General features: G+C 41.9%; 1 long non-coding RNA gene across 1 annotated transcript; it reads left to right on the top strand.

Annotated features, from left to right (window-relative positions):
• The first annotated feature begins 276 nt into the window (after positions 1-276).
• Positions 277-15082, top strand: LOC132528064 (uncharacterized). Its single transcript, XR_009543123.1, has 3 exons — positions 277-298; positions 3340-3435; positions 15045-15082. It is a non-coding gene; the product is annotated as an uncharacterized LOC132528064 (long non-coding RNA).
• The last annotated feature ends 1742 nt before the right edge of the window (positions 15083-16824 follow it).

The following is a 16824-nucleotide window of genomic DNA, read 5'->3' as shown; positions in this document are numbered from 1 at the left end:
TTTGGGCGGGCTCGAGGACTGAAGTTGCTGCCAAAAGAAAGAGTTCATTGGACCGCACTGTAGGAAGCCGCCCTAAACGCCACTTCTGGAGGTGTTTTTATCCCGTGTGGCCTTTGTGGGTACTTTCTGGGTTTTGCCCACACTACAGATGGAGAGAGCGGTTGTGCTAGCCAATAGGCTCACACCCTGTCTGGAGGCTGAAAGGTCCATTGGGCAGAAAGTCTTGATTGACATGAGTGCAAGCCAATCATCACTCCCGAGGAAGGGCTCCGGAAAGTTCCCTCAACTGCTAATTCCCGTGAGTGGTTTGGCGAGCTTGAACTAAAGGAGGGGTTGGGTCGGAGGAACAGATGGCAATTACGCTGTTGTTATTGTTCTTTCTTCTGGGGTTCACTGGGCTTAGGGGGTTCCCATCCAGGGCCTCTCCTATGAGTGCAGCTAAAATCATGTCAAGGGCTCCCATACTCATGTCTGATGCTTGATACTGGCTGTGGACCGGGACCTCGGTTGGGCCTGCTGGAATGCCTACACGTGGCCTTTCCATGTGGTCTTGATTTCCTCACAGCGTGGCATACGGGTTCCGAAAGCTAGTGTCCCAAAAGACAGGAAGTAGCAGTTGCTGGTGTTTTAGGACAAAGATTCTTTGCTTGATCAAACTTTAGTCAATCTGCTGACCTCCTGTCCCATCTGTAAAATTCAGGTTTAGCAAGAACCCCACTAGGTCATTCTAGGAACCCTCTAGTTCCGTAACTGATTAGGTTTCTTAGCCTCCATCATCACCTAGGTCAGAGGTCCCCAACCTGTGGGCCGCAGAGCGGTACCTCTTAGGAACCAGGCCGCACAGCAGGAGGTGAGCAGCAGGCAAGCAAGCAAAGCTTCATCTGCCGCTCCTCATCGCTTGTATTACCGCCTGAACTTCCCCCCCACACACACACACACACCCACCCATCGCTTGCATTACTGCCTGAACCATCCCCCGGGCCGTGGAAAAATTGTCTTCCACGAAACCGGTCCCTGGTGCCCTGGTCAGTTGTGGACCGCTGACCTAGGTAATATCTGATCACCCTGGACTACCTTCAACAAGAATCCTGTTAGATGGGTTTAACCAGAAACCCCCTTACCTTTGATGTTTCCTCTTAGTGAATTTCCATCTGCTAACCCCCACACTGCTCTTTGGCTCTAAATTCCCAATTACCATGCTGTATTTGAGGTTGAGCCCAGTCTCCCCCACTGCAAAATCCCATTGCAGCCATCCCTGTACCAGTCACCGTCCTGAATAAAATCTGCTTACCATCTTTAACAACTATCTTTTTTTTTTTTTAAACACGTAAGGCCTGGGACCAGAAACTGATACAGAATCTTTATTCTGCACTGTATTCTATTAGTCAAGCAGCCACAGGATCAGATTGATGGGAGGAGAGTTAAATAATTTGGGGCCCATGTTTTAAAACTTCCAGAATCCACCCTCTGGCCACAACTGTTTTACATTCTTTTTACATGCAGCATACACTCATCCCCTCCCCAGACCCCTGTAAAGTTCTCATTCCAATACAGCATTAAGGTCCGGAATCTTGTGAGGTCCTGGAGCAAATGAGCTCTTGGATGCAGTTCCTTGGGTGTAACTCAAGTCGTTCCTCTCCATATGAAGGTCTGTGAATTAAAAAGACAGGAGATCTGCACTAACCACTACCACATACATCACATGCAATGAGAGAGGCATGGGAAACTGTGTCTCTATAGGCATTTCCCTTCAAAGAGGAGAGCAATGAAAGGCACACAGTAGTCACTAGTCCACAGAAATTCTGAAATCTAACTGGGTAAATGTTGCCGGTTCCTTGATTAGGACTCTGTCAACTTCCTGAGAGTACTCAGTGGCTCTTTTCTCCATCCACTGGGCTCTTGGCTCCACCCTCTGAGTTATCCTTCCATCTCCATAAAAGGTACCCATGTTTACAGTTAAATCATTTTCTCAGCTGCTTCCTGTCTAGAGTTGTGCAGGGGTCTAAAGACCTCTCTTCACGTTGTACTGTCACTGTCCCTTTCAGTCCAAGCTGATACAAATCATTTTTAAACTTTGTGGGTCATGTGAATCAATTTATAATCTAGTCCAATAAGCAAAAACTTCACCAACACACAAGGGGGGGGGTGCAGCTTAACTGTATTCTTCTGGTTCAGAGTTTCTCATAAAGTCACAGTCATGATATCAGCTGGGGCTTCAGTTGTGAAGGCTTAATCCAGGCAGGAGGATCCACTTCCAAGCTCACTTGCATGACTGTTGGCCAGAAGCCTCAGTGCCTCAACATTTGGGACCACAAGCCTGCTTGAGTGTCCTCAAAACTTGGCACTGGGGACTTCCCTGGTGGCACAGAGGTTAAGAATCTGCCTGCCAATACAGGGGACACGGGTTCGAGCCTCGGTCCAGGAAGATCCCACGTGCCACAGAGCAACTAAGCCCGTGTGCCACAACTACTGAGCCTGTGCTCTAGAGCCTGCGAGCCACAGCTACTGAGCCTGCTCCCCTACAGCCCGTGCTCTGCAATAAGAGAAGCTACTGCAATGAGAAGCCCGTGCACCGCAATGAAGAGTAGCCCCCGCTCACCGCAACTAAAGACCCAACACAGCCAAAAAAAACAAAACAAACCATGGCACTGGCACAGAGTAAGTAAACCATGAAAGAGGAAGGAAGCTGCAGTCCCTTTTATGACCTGGTCTCCAAAGTCACACACCATCCCTTTCACTTTATTTCTGTTCCATAGAAGTAAGTCATTCAAGCCAGCCTTCATTCAAAAAGATGAGTCCATCTTTTGAAGGGATGAATGTCAAGGAACTTGTGAACATATTTTTAACCAGAACAGCCACATTCATCATTATCACTTAATAGGTTTTATGGTTTTTTTTTTTTTTTTTTTTGGCTGCACCACATGGCTTGTGGGATCTTAGTTCCCTGACCAGGGATTGAACCTGTGCCCTCTGCAGTGGAAGCATGGAGTCCTACCCACTGGACCGCTAGGGAATTTCCACTTAATAGGTTTTTGAAGGCACTAAAACAGCAGAATTAGATCAGAAAAAAAAATTTGAGGTATAGAAATGGAAAGAAGGAGGTTAAGATTATCACTGTTTGTAGACTATATGCTCATATATGTGGGAATCTCATGGGAAACAAGTAAAAATTTAATAACACAGTGGCATATGCCATGAATATTTATAAATCAATAGCTTTATATAAACAAACAAGTTTGAAAATATAATAGAAGGAAAGGATCAATTTACAGTATAATTTTAATCTTTTCTTTTTTTTCTTTTTTTTTTGGCCGTGCTGCATGGCATGTGGGATCTTAGTTCCCCAACCAGGGATCGAAGCCATGCACCTGCATCGGAAGTGCAGAGTCTTACCACTGGACTGCCAGGGAACTCCCTACAATGTAATTTTAAAAGGTAAAATACCTAGGAACTAACCTAATAATTGTAAAGAACTATGTGAGCAAAATTTTTTAATTCTCAAAATAAACACAACTGTACATTGAAAACAAAAAATACTACATCCAGGGACTTCCCTAGTGGTGCAGTGGTTAAGAATCCACCTGCCAGTGCAGGGGACATGGGTTCGATCTCTGGTCCGGGAAGATCCCACATGCCGTGGAGCAACTAAACCTGTGCACCGCAACTACTGAGCCTGTGCTATAGAGCCTACGAGCCATGACTGCTAAGCCCATGGGCCACAACTACTGAAGACTTCATGCCCTAGAGCCTGTGTGCAGCAACTACTGAGCCCACACGCCGCACCTACTGAAGCCCTCGCACCTAGAGCCCGTGCTCCGCAACAAGAGAAGCCACCGCAGTGAGAAGCCTGCACACCACAATGAAGAGTAGCCCCTGATCACTGCCACAACTAGAGAAAGCCTGTGCGCAGCAACAAGACCCAACGCAGCCAAAAAAAAAATACCACATTCAGTTTTATAATGGTAGTTCTCCTTAAGCTAACCAATACATTTAATATGATTCCAGTAAAAATAGTAACAGAATTTTTTAACTGGACAAGCTGATTCTAAGATTAATATGGAAAAATAAATGAGCAAAAACAATCCAAAAAATTTGAAAAAGTCAAAAGATATTAGGACATTGTAAAACCTAAATATGTAAAAAGTGTGCATTGGTAAATGAATAGACAGATGAGCAAGGGAAGAGAATGAAAAATCAATATGAATATGGAAATTTATGCAGTAAAAAGTGGCATCTCAAATCGTGGAGGAAAATGGGATATTCAATAAATGATTTGGGAATCAACATTAACTATCTGAAAGACATATCAGAATAAACTCCAAGTGACTTGAAGTTTTTTGTTTGTCCAAGAAGGTTTGAAAGGATAGAAGCAAAATCGTAAAACACTAAAGAAAATATGAGAACATAATTTTAGAGGAGGAACATAATTTCCTTCAGAGATGAAAAGGCTTTTTTAATTATGACACAAAATCTAGAAATCTTAAGAGGCTGATAACATTTGAAAACATAAAAATTGTACTTTTCTTCTTAGTAAACACCACCATAAGCAAAATGAAAAGAGAACAGAAAAAAACCGTTTAGAACTTAGATCATGGACCAAAGTTTTATTTCCCTAATATATAAAGTTCCTATAAATAGATTAACAAAGTACCGTGAAAACGGCATTTGTACACTGCAACTCCAAAAAATACACAAATTGGAGCACATCTTTGAGATATACCCACACAGAAAATTTCATTGAAAAGAGCAACTAAATTGAGGGGCTACCTCTTGCAGGACGACCTGAAACCTCACCACTAGAATGTTATGTTGCCAGTAATGGTAAAGATGAGCCGCATCTGAAGAACACTCTGTTCTTGCTGTTTTGCAAAACTGTGAGAGCAGCTCTTACAGCTCTCAACAGAAAAGCTGCTATTGCCATGGTCAGTGATCCCATACCTACCGCTTCCTCTCAGATGTGACCCTGGAGATCAGCCAATGAACGACTGTTCTTCTTACAGAGCCTTCATCCAATCAGTACTTAGTAACAGCTAATGACCAGGAAGACAGCTGGTAAACAGGAAGGACGAGCTCCTGATGGAGAAAATCGGGTCTGAGAAATGTTCACATTTGAGCGCCAGATTAAAAAGTGCTACCTCCTTGGACTTCTGCACAGCAAGAAGTCCTTGAGAAAAATCAATGATAAATAGTATGATTTTCAAATGCTGGCAAGTTAGCAAAGACACTTTCTGTGTGATGGTCCTTGGGCTTTGCTTAACCATTTCAAAATATGCATCCTTTCAGTTTCTTTGTTAAGAGGTTCATGGTGCTAGTGTCTGTTGTGTTCCCTCAGAATTCAAGGTGATGGGAGGTGATCATGAGGGCAGAGCCCTGGTGAATGGGATAAGTGCTCTCATAAAAAGAGACTCCACAGAGTTCTCTAGCCCCTTGTGCCATGTGAGGACACAATGAGAAGTCTGCAGCCCAGAAGAGAGCCCTCTCCTGTCTATGCTGGCCCGCTGATCTCAGACTTCCAGCCTCCAGAACTGTGAGAAATAAATTCTGTTGTTTATAAGCCACCCTGTCTGTGGTATTTTGTTATAGCAGCCTGAAGAGATTAAGACAGTGGGGTGCTGGGTGTACCTTTGGGACATATTGAGGTTTTGGAAAAGCCAGTGCTAAGTACCCAGTGAGCTGGAGTGTCAGTTAGGTTTTGCTGTGCAACCAGCCATTTCAGAATTTAGTGACTTAAAACAACCAGCATTTACTTAGCTCATGCTTCTGTGGGTCAGAAATTTAGCTGGGCTCAGTTGGGCAGCTATTGTGAGCTCAGTGAGGCTTCCTCATGTTGCAGCAATGAGCTGTGGGATGGCCTTGCTGATCTTGGCCGGCTCTCGCCAACATCTGGGGTTTGCCTGCATGGCATGGCCTCCCGTCCTTCTGCAGACTAGCCCTGCCTTATGCTCATGGTGGTTGAATGGGTTACAAGAGACAACAGGACAGTGTAAGGCCTTCATCGGCCCAGAACGGGAGCACCATCACTTCTGCTGAAATCTCTTGGCCACAGCAAGTCATAAGACCAGCCCACGTCCAAGGGATGGGGAAACAGACTCTGCCTCTTAACATGAGGAGATGCAAAATCACAACAATTATGAGGTTATAAATGCTGACAGGGAGCAAAGATGATTTTTGTCTGCTGGTTCTTAAAATGCTTCACCATAATAAAATGCATGTTTTTTCAGATTCTCTGTTAAGAGAAATAGGGGCGGGATTGGGAAATTGTGGCCATTTTTGTAAAAAACATGCCACAACCAGTTAGGTAGGAAAATGTCTGAAATACTGCAAGTCAGCTGGATATAAAACTAGCAAAATTTGTTCCTGGGACAGTTAACAAATATGCTCATTCTGAGGTTGATGGATAACAATATCATTAGGTGGGATTTGATCAAAGTCCCTTTGCCTTTAAAATGAGAATGTACCTTCCTGGTTCTGTATGCGCATAGGAAGAATGCCCTTCAACCATATTTTGAGAACTGGGACTATGTCACAAAGAATATGAACATCATGTGGAATACGTAACCACAAGTAAGGGCCAGGTACTCTTTTGAATGTGAGACACTGGTTGGACTCCGTAGCTAGCTTTGGATTTGAATTCCAGCTCTGCCAATTATTACTGTGTGATCTAGGGCTAGTTACATAACCTCTCTTTACCTCAGCTTCCTCATCTGTAAGATGGAGATAATAGTATATCTCCTTCATGGAGTTGTTATGAGGATTAAATAAACTAATACATTGATTGAGCTTGAAACTCTGCCCGGTTCCCAGTAATCTCTGAAGAGCTTTTAGTCTTGGACCTATCCCATCAACAAGAATGACCTGACTACTATAGCCTGGATAAGAAGGCAACTCAAGCATAGACATCGCTCATGGTGTCTTTGACTATGTTGTAAAAACCAACAAAGGATGAAATGCTATTTGCCCATATGTGAATGTGAACAGTCTTCAGCTTATCATCGTTTCACTGAGGCACCCCAGCCACTTGGCAGTTGCTTGAATATTTTACTCAGTTATGACTGACTGAAAAAGTTTTACTCTGGAGAATTGTGGAACTGGTAATTCATATGCTTCCAAATGCCCTTCATCTTGAGGAAAACAGAACAGGTAATTTTTTTCTCTCCTAGGCAAATTTAATGTAATATTATGCTTCTCCAAAAACTCAAGGCTTTCTTACTTTTTCTCCGACTATGTATTTTAAAATTTAAAAAACTTACAGAAAAACTGAAAGAACAGAAAAATGATCACCTGTATATTCTTTAGTCATATATTTGACTCTTGTTAATATTTTATTTGTTTTTTTCTCTCTTTACCTACTTATTTATTATTTGCTTAACCATGTGAAATTAAGTTGCATATTTCTTGACAATGACAATTAAGTTGCAGTCTTTCATACGTAAATACTTCAAAATGTATTCTAAGACAAAGAAATTCTCCAACAGAATTGTAATATCATTATCACATCCCCAAAATTTTAAACTTCAATTGAGTTATTTAATTTCTATTATTATATATCATTAAATAATATCTATTAACATTCATTTCCAAATCTTTCCATTTGTTCCCAAATTGTTTATTATAGTTTTTTCTTTAATCCAGAATTCAATTTAGGCTCACAATTACATTTGTTTTTTCAGTCTCTTTAGTCTCCTTCAAAGCAGTTTTCCCCACTGCCCACCTGAGTTTTGTTTTTTTTAAATTTTTATTGACGTATAGTTGCTTCACAACGTTGTGTTAGTTTCTGCTGTACAGCAAAGTGAATCAGCTATACATATACATATATCCCCTCCTTTTGGATTTCCTTTCCATTTAGGTCACCACAGAGCACTGAGTAGAGTTCCTTGTGCTATACAGTAGGTCCTCATTAGTTATCTGTCTTATACATAGTAGTGTATATATGTCAATCCCAATCTCCCAATTCCTCCCACCCCCCTTTCCCCTGTTGGTGTCCATATGTTTGTTCTCTACGTCTATGCCTCTATGTTTTTTTAAAAAAAATAAATTTATTTATTTTATTTTTGGCTGCATTGGGTCTTCGTTGCTGCACACAGGCTTTCTCTAGTTGTGGGCAGCAGGGGCTACCCTTTGTTGCAGTGCATGGGCTTCTCATTGCAGTGGCTTCTCTTGTTGCGGAGCATGGGCTCTAGGTGCACGGGCTTCAGTAGTTGTGGCACGAGGGCTCAGTAGTTGTGGCTCGTGGGCTCTAGAGTGCAGGCTCAGTAGTTGTGGTACATGGGCTTAGTTGCTCCACAGCATGTGGGATCTTCCCGGACCAGGGCTTGAACCCATGTCCCCTGCATTGGCAGGCGGATTCTTAACCACTGTGCCACCAGGGAAGTCCTTTTTTTCTTTAATAAACTTATTTTTATAACTGTTTTTTAGATTAATAGAAATATTGAGATGATAATACAGAGAGTTCTCATATAACCTACACCCAGTTTCCTTTTTATTAACATTTTTTATTAGTATGTTCCATTTGCAATTAATGATCTGGTATTGATTTATTACTATTATTATCATTTTCATTAAAGTTCATAGTGTGATCAGATTTCCTTAATTTTTACCTAATGTCTTTTTCTGTGCCAGGATCCCATCCATGATGCTGCATTACATTTAGTTTTCACATCTCTTTTGGTTCCTCTGGGTTGTGACAGGTTCTTTGACTATCCTTGTTTTTGATGACCTTCACAGTTTTGAGGAATACTGCCCCTTTATTGGATTTGTCTGATTTTCTTCACATGATTGGACTAATGTTACAGGTTTTGAAGAGGAAAACCACAGGGGTAAAGTGCCACTTCATCACATATATGAAGGGTCTACAGTATCAACATGACCACTGCACCACCAGGGAGGTCCTCCCCCACTACTTTTAAAGTCTAATAGTTTTTACTAGGACATGTTTAAGAATTGATCATTTCAGAATAATTTTTCCAGGAACAGGGTGGGCCTTTTCAATACGTTGATTCAGATCTTTTTTTCTTTCTGGAAGATATTTTTGGGTTTTGGTTTTCTATTCTATTTGCTTGTTTTGTTTTCTTCTTTAGAAGCTCCAATTGTATGGATGTTAGATCATCTTTGCCTATCTTCTATCACTATGGCCTTTTCTCTGATCATTTTTACCTCTGTCCTTATTTCAGTTCATTCTCTTGGTTGTCTTTATTTATCTCCTCAATATCTCTCATTATGTTTTTCAGTCAAATCTCCTTCCTTGGAAATTTTAATTTAGTCTTCTTTTCTGAGTTGCTTTGAAATTTTTATTAAATTTCTGTTGTATGTTCTGTCAACGCTTTTCATACCTTCCTGTTTTACATCCATTTGTATTTCTGAGTTTTAAAATTTTTGACTTTAGGTGTTCTTTATATCTGTAAATTCTTCTCTCTCTTTTTTATTAGTGAAAAAAAAGATTCATTTGCAAGTATTGTGAATAGTCTAATGGGAATTGAAAAGCACTTACTCATAAAAGGATACATAAACCTATAAAGTCACAGCAGTATTCCTTTGCCTCAGCCTTTGTAATATACTAAACACAGACAGCATGTTTCAGGCATGGGCGTCACTAGATGCAGCCCCAGGTTCTCACTGAGTGAATAAGTAAGAGCTGAAGGTATAGATCCTCTTTCTTTATCTATTTACATTCATGCTCCAGATTACAAAAACCTTAAACTTGAGGCTCTCATGATACTATGGTGATGAGCTGATGAAAGTGGTTCTTAAGAAGTTCAAGACTCCCATTTTGAAGCAGGAAAGATGACCTTGGAAAATTGTTCATTATATTCAGGAACAACAACGTTCCTTTTCTCTCAACATAGCTACTATTAGATTCCCATAGCTGCTGTGACAAATTACCACAAACCAAGTGGCTTAAAATAACACAAATGGGGGCTTCCCTGGTGGCGCAGTGGTTGAGAGTCCGCCTGCCAATGCAGAGGACACGGGATCGTGCCCCGGTCCAGGAGGATCCCACATGCCGCGGAGCGGCTGGGCCCATGAGCCGTGGCCGCTGAGCCTGCGCGTCCGGAGCCTGTGCTCCTCAACGGGAGAGGCCACAACAGTGAGAGGCCCGCGTAGTGCAAAAAAAACACAAAAAAACAAAACAAAAAACCACAAATGTATTCTCTTAAATTCTGGGGCCCAGAAGTCTGAAATCATTGTCCCTGGGTTAAATTTAGCTCCTGTTTCAGATGACTCTTTGCTGAAGCAAAGCAATACCACCATAGTTGTACAGGCAGTTACTGACCTGCAAATTCCTCTTTCTGTTTCCCACTCACCGGAATACGAAAAGCAGTTTGCTTTCATCTGGCAGGGACAACATTATACGTCCACTTTTCTTAGAGGTACATCAACTCTCGGGTTCAGTGTCCCTGTTTAGTTTGCAGGAACTATGATCACTCCATCATTCAACAGGTCTACATTTATTTACAACAGTGATGAAGTCATCCTGGTTAAAACAGCAAGCAGATGCCTTGTAGACAAATGTTTGGCAAAGCATGGTTGATAAATATCCATAAAAAGCAGGTTAAATGTGCAGTATTATTAGATTAAGTAGCACTCAACTCTTGTAATCTACAAGAGATTGTGGCTCTGGAAAGCAGTGTATAAGCTGCAGCTTCTCAGGTAATCCATGATGAACTCAGCTCATGGGCAATTAGCTCTTCAAGCAAAGATAGAATTATTTTCAACTCAGGGTTTCACAAAGAGTCACACTGTGGAGATATTTTCCATACATCTCCTTGGACTGGGGGTATATTTTTGGAAAGATACTTTTATGTTAGAAGGATTGCAGAACAGAACCTCAGTATTTAAGTGTCCCAGAACTGTGTAGCTGGGCACTGATAGGCACAGATATGAAAGAAAAATCTCAGGTTAGATTATGAGCACTTGTCATAATCTTATCTTGCATTTGATATCAAGGGAATCAGAAAAAAACCCTGGCTTCTCGGACATTCTTAAAGGGGGATTCTCTTGGAATAAAGAAGAATTTTATAGAGGGAAGGCAAGCTGTTGCACTATTTTTAGCCACATTGTAGCCTTTTAATAAACTGGCAAGTTAAATTTGAGTCATCATGACCTAGGGCCATTTTCCAGAAATATTGAATAATGTAGTGCTGCCTGTCTTGAATGTGGGGTATTTTTCCTTCTCTGTTCTTCCTTTTAGCCAAAACACTCTATTGGGCTGTCTTGGCCATGTGAAAATTACCTTTATGGATTTTTTGTGCTAGGATAATTAATTGAGATTAATTTGATGGGTCAGTTTTGTTTGTTTGTTTTGGTTTTGCTCTTGCTTTTTACAATTTCATAGGATGTGGATATCAGAAAAAGGCTAATTGACAATAATTATTAACACAGCTATATTGTAATATTTTTGCTTCTAGTACCCTGATGAGAGAGATAGGTAATGCAGCACTACCCATGAGTGTGTGTGTGCGTATAAAATTATATATAACATATACACATACACACACAATGTGCATGTGTATATGTGTATATATGTATATACATATATATGTGTGTGTGTGTATATATATATATGTATATATATATATACATATATATATATATATTCATTCTAATCTCAGGCCACTTCTTTCCTCACAAAGTGGATGAGTCTGAAGCTCTCCCCCATAGGGAGGATTTCCTTTCACTACTACCTTTCAAGGCCGCTCCTGAGTGAGTGCCATATGCACCACACACTAAGATGAACCATCCATACACTAAACCCAGGCATTTCCCTGTTCCTACAGCAGGACGCACAGGACCTCAGCATGGCCGAAGGCATGTGCTGACCAGAAAGGGGCTGACAGCTGGGGACTGTGTGCTGACCACGCTCCCTGCCTTGGAACAGCAAGTCCTTCCATCTACTTTCATCCTAACTTCTCTCCTATTTAAAACAAAAACTGCAATGAAAACTGGAGTAGAGATATTGGAGAAGAAAGAGGAGAAGAAGAATCTAAATGCTAAAAAACTGTATTATTCTATTTCACTAGTGTATGTTTTTCTGTATCTATGAATACTTTCTTTAATATGTGCTGTATGCTTTCTTTCCAGAAAAGTATGGACAAATGAAATACTCAAAATAAGTTGCCTTACATAAAGTGCTAACCACAAAAGTAAATACGGGGACTTCCCTAGTGGTCCAGTGGTTAAGAATCCACCTTCCAATGCAGCGGATGCAGGTTCAATCCCTGGTCGGGAAACTAACAGCCCACATGCTGCGGGGCAGCTAAGCACATGTGCTGTAATTACTGAGCCCGTGCGCTCTGGACCCCATGTGGTGCATCGAAGATCCCGTGTGCCGCAACTAAGACCCTCCGCAGCCAAATTAATTAATAAATTAAAAAGAAAAAGTAGGGGCTTTCCTGGTGGTGCAGTGGTTAAGAATCCGCCTACCAGGGCTTCCCTGGTGGCGCAGTGGTTGAGAGTCCGCCTGCCGATACAGGGGACACGGGTTCGTGCCCCGGTCCGGGAAGATCCCACATGCTGCGGAGCGGCTGGGCCCGTGAGCCATGGCCGCTGAGCCTGCACGTCTGGAGCCTGTGCTCCGCAACGGGAGAGGCCACAACAGTGAGAGGCTCGCGTACCGCAAAAAAAAAAAAAAAAAAAGAATCCGCCTACCAATGCAGGGGACACGGATTCGAGCCCTGGGCCAGGAAGATCCCACATGCCGCGGAGCAACCGAGCCCATTCGCCACAACTACTGAGCCTGTGCTCTAGAGCCCGCAAGCCACAACTACTGGGCCCTTGTGCCACAACTACTGAAGCCCACGTGCCACAACTACTGAAGCCCGCACGCCTAGAGCTTGTGCTCTGCAACAAGAGAAGCCACCGCTTGCTGCAACTAGAGAAAGCCCGTGCGCAGGAACAAAGACCCAATGCAGCCAAAAATAAAAAATAAATTAATTAATTAAAAAGAAAAAGTAAATGGGGCTACGGAACTGCAAGTAAAATAAATTCATTTGGTAAAGTAAACAGAACTTTTATCCGAATGATAGGTAACGAAAGACTAGAACCACCCTTTGTTCTTACTCATCCCCTTACTTGGAGTGCTTGTCTCCCCTTCTTGAGCATAGCTACTGCCTTAGTTTAGTGTGGTCATGTGACTGAGTTCTGACCAGTGGAATATGGGCAGGAGTGACCTGAGTTACTTCCAGCCTTGGCCATTTCAAAACTCTTATGAGATTCTTTGCATTCTCCTGTTTAGGGTAGCATATTCTGGTTTCCTTTAACATCCAGACCTGATGGAAAGAATTTCACATCACTGGAGATCTGGACTTTGAGTGGGGTGAATTGACTGGGACTTGGGGTTATATCCCTTGCAGAAAGAGTTGACTATGTTCTATGTACAGGATAAAGGTATACACAGACACTTGGTCACGTGAAAGGTGGATTGTAACAGATTGGCTATGTTACTAAACCAATTTCCTTTTGTTTAGGCACATAAAGTACAGTTCCCAGTCTCTCTTGGAATGTTAGAGGTGGCCTTGTAATTACCCAAGTTCTGGCCAATGGCACACAGGTGGAGGTATCTTTTGCCTCCTCCATGCTCAGTCATTTAAATTTGCCTTTGTGATCATCTATGCTCTTTCTTCCTGTATCATCAAGTCAGCAGAGGACTGTGAGGCCTAGGGCATGGTGGAGGCACTCTCTGGGCCACAGGAGCTAGATCCCTGAATGCTTCTGTGCCGCAGAGCCCCTAGACAACGTGCAGTACATAAGTGAAATAAATGTTTGTTTTATAAAGCCATTGTAATTTTGGAGATGTCTGCTCAAGCAGATAACTTGTCTCTACAACCACAGGTCTAGCTGCCTCTATTAGTTTCCTATTGCACTGTAACGAATTACTGGGTGGATTAAAACAACACAAGTTTATTATCTCACAGCTCTGGAGGTCAGAAATCTGCAATCAGTATCACTGGACTAAAGTTAAGGTGTTGGCAGGGCTGTGTTTCTTCTGGATGTTCTAAGGGAGAGTCTGATGCCTTGCTTTTTCCAGCTTCTGGAGGCTGCCCGCCATCACGTCTTCATTTACTCTGACTCTCCTTCCTTCTTTCACTTATAATGATTACATTGGGCACACCTGGATAATCCAGGCTACTCTCTCCATTTCAAGATCTTTAAGTTAATCACATCTGCAAAGTCCATTTTGTCATGTAAAGTAACACATTCACAGTTTCCCAGAACTAGGATATGGACGTCTTGGGAGCCATTATTCTGCTACTGATAAAATAAATTATTTTAAGATGGGACAAGAAATTTTGAACATAAAATTCCCTCTCTGCCCATTTGAGCCACTACCCTCTCCCCTTTAGTGTGCATTGTGCATCTGCATTACACATTAACTAGATCCCCTTGAAACACACAGAAATGCCACCAAAAAAAAGCTATTTCCTTCTGGTGCCAGCAGGGTAACTCCTTAGGAGACAACATTCCTTTCTCAATCCTGTAAAGGCTAACAATAACCCACTATTATTAGTGGATTGTTAGTCTTGTTGGACTATGTAAACTGTCAGTATGTTATCTGTACAACCCTTTGTCTCAAAATCTTATATAACTGTGCTTTGACCTCTAGTGGGTGGAACAGTCCTCAGAGCTTTCTGAAAGTCTGTCTCCTGGGTTATAATCCTCAGGTTGGCTCGAATTAAACTTTCCACTTCCTTCTTAGAGTGGCTCTTCATCGATTTTTACGCTGACACTTCCATACTTCACTTCCTTCATCTCTTTGCTCAGTATTCTGCTCTGCTAGGTCTTCACTGCCAGTCTTTGTTAAGACTCTATCACATCCTCACATTTTTTCATCCCCCCTCCCTGATTTTTTTCCTTAGTCTTCATCACTATCTCAAGTATGCTACATTTTTCTTACTTATCTTTTCAACTAGAACATAAGTTTCATGAGGGAAGAAATTTTTGCCAGTTTTGCAGTATGATATTTCTAATGCCTAGAACAATGCCTGACATTTGAATAGGTGCCCAAGTACTTGTTGAATAAATGACTTTTTTTTTTTTTTTTTTTGCAGTACGTGGGCCTCTCACTGTTGTGGCCTCTTCCCGTTGCAGAGCACAGGCTCTGGACGCACAGGCTCTGGACGCACAGGCTCAGCGGCCATGGCTCACGGGCCTAGCCGCTTCACGGCATGTGGGATCTTCCCAGACCGGGGCACAAACCCGCGTCCCCTGCATCGGCAGGCGGACTCTCAACCACTGCGCCACCAGGGAAGCCCGAATAAATGACTTTTTAAAAAATGGAATGGAATTACATATGTTTTGTAGTATTTATTGCTCAAACAATAAATTTGATTGATAACTTGAATCAGCCTACTTGATACTTCACCATGATACAACGTACATTTCATTGTTAGAGGCTGTGTGATCATAGGGTGCAGTACTAGGATTCCCAGGGTGTAGTTAATAAATTTGTGCATAGATTTCCTATGAGAATGTGTAATGTAAAAAAAAAAAAAGCTGCTAACTGGAAAGATTCAAAGTGGAGTCCATAAACTGCTTGACAATTGCTAAAATAAAAGGATTCTAAAATCAAAGAACCATGCAATATAAATAACATTAGTGCTGTTTATCATAAATACCTCTAGATCACTGCTTCTCATACATTAGCATGCATATGAACTACAAACCATAACATACATATGAATTACCTGGGAGCTTGTTAAAAAATGCAGATTCTGAGGTGAGGCCTGGGATTCTGCACTGATGAATTTCTGAGTGATGCTGATACTGCTGGTCCATGGAATAGCAAAATCTTACATGATATTAAAATCAGAAATTTCAAAGGTAATACTTCTTCTTTTGCAGGAAAGGTGTTAAAAACCAAGGTCTGGGGACTTCCCTGGTGGCATAGTGGTTAAGAATCCACCTGCCAATTCAGGGGACATGGGTTCGAGCCCTGGTCTGGGAAGAGCCTACATGCCGACGAGCAACTAAGCCCGTGCACCACAACCACTGAGCCTGTGCTCTAAAGCCCACGAGCCGCAACTGCTGAGCCTGCATGCCACAACTACTGAAGCCCATGTGCCTAGAGCCCGTGCTCAGCAACAAGAGAAGCGACTGCAATGAGAAGCCCACTCACCGCAACAAAGAGTAGCCCCTGCTCGCCGCAACTAGAGAAAGTCCCGCATGCAGCAACGAAGACCCAAAGCAGCCATAAATAAATAAATAAATAAAAACCAAGGTCTGGAGACCTAAAGCGAGCATCAATCTTCCCCAATCATCATTGATGTGGTAAGGGATTTTCTGAACTGAGATATCACTTTTTTTTTTTTTTGACCAAACATCATACACCAAAGACTGGTGTTTGTAATGTATAAATACTGGTTTGAATACGGAGGCAGGAAAAAAGGCAGATTGGGCCAAGGAAGCAGAGGAAAAGACCAGAAGTCTCAGTTACATTTCTGTAGGGATAAGACTTTAATAAAACAAATATATATGAAGTCATACAAATGAAGTCATACCCCACATCTCAAATGGTCTTTTCCCTCTCTTCCTCAGTTCCTCCTGTCTCTACATCCTAGATTTGCAATCTTGAATGTACCCTTTTTTCCCCCAAACTTTAAAATCATATATCATGTACATGTTAGTTTTTTTTTTGGTTGTTGTTTTGCACCATGAACAATACACATCTGGAAGTGCTGGTGTAATTCATTTACTTTTTAAGAACATCAAAGTGGTAAAAGTACATAGCTTAAAACATCCATCAATAACAAAGCACAGTCCCCTGCCCCAACCTCCCTTCTCATGACGTTGCTAGTTTCCAAAGCAGCCACTCTCAACCTTTAGCTATAT

Source organism: Lagenorhynchus albirostris, chromosome 10 (assembly GCF_949774975.1).
Source record: "Lagenorhynchus albirostris chromosome 10, mLagAlb1.1, whole genome shotgun sequence".
In the NCBI taxonomy this organism is placed as follows: Eukaryota; Metazoa; Chordata; class Mammalia; order Artiodactyla; family Delphinidae; genus Lagenorhynchus; species Lagenorhynchus albirostris.
Note: the sequence above shows the minus strand (reverse complement) of the source record. Positions and strands in the feature narration are given on the sequence as shown.